This window comes from Mastomys coucha, unplaced genomic scaffold (assembly GCF_008632895.1).
Source record: "Mastomys coucha isolate ucsf_1 unplaced genomic scaffold, UCSF_Mcou_1 pScaffold4, whole genome shotgun sequence".
Lineage (NCBI taxonomy): Eukaryota > Metazoa > Chordata > Mammalia > Rodentia > Muridae > Mastomys > Mastomys coucha.
This window is the reverse complement of record NW_022196910.1, coordinates 3,634,212-3,634,812: the sequence shown is the minus strand read 5'-3', so window position 1 is coordinate 3,634,812 and position 601 is coordinate 3,634,212.

Genomic DNA, 601 nt, shown 5'->3' with positions numbered 1-601 from the left:
CTAGGGAGGTGGCTTGTAAGAGAACAACAAAAAGTGAGACTGAATGCTTTGCTTGATGTTTGTAACTACTGTATCAAGTTTGAAGAAGAGGACCTTTTTAAGTTACTCTTTCTCTGAGATGAATGCTTTTCTAAATTATCACAGATAATGAACCAAATTCTTACCCTCACCTAATATCTATGCCACCCTCCAAGCAGAACCATTGTTCATTGAAACAGTTGGTGAATGACTTTTTGGATAGACCATCTTAATACATACACCATTTCTTAAATGAATGTAACCTGTTCTCTGTGGGCCGAAAATAAAGTCACTCACTCGAGTCAAATAGCTTTGACCATAGCAGGAAGTCTGTATCCAAAAATCATGCCTACAATTTATTCCTTGGCGCAGCAGAACTGTCAACTCTCAGCTTAGCTACGATGGAGGTAATATCCTTTGGTGATATGAGGGCTATTGAAGTACAGCCTTATTACAATGAAATACAATGCCTAAAAATTGTTCTTATTTTAGGCTTGTACCACAGTAAGAGCCATGATTTTAAACTCTACTAAATACAAAACAAACAAACAAAAAGACTTTATATATTTATGTTCATTTAAGA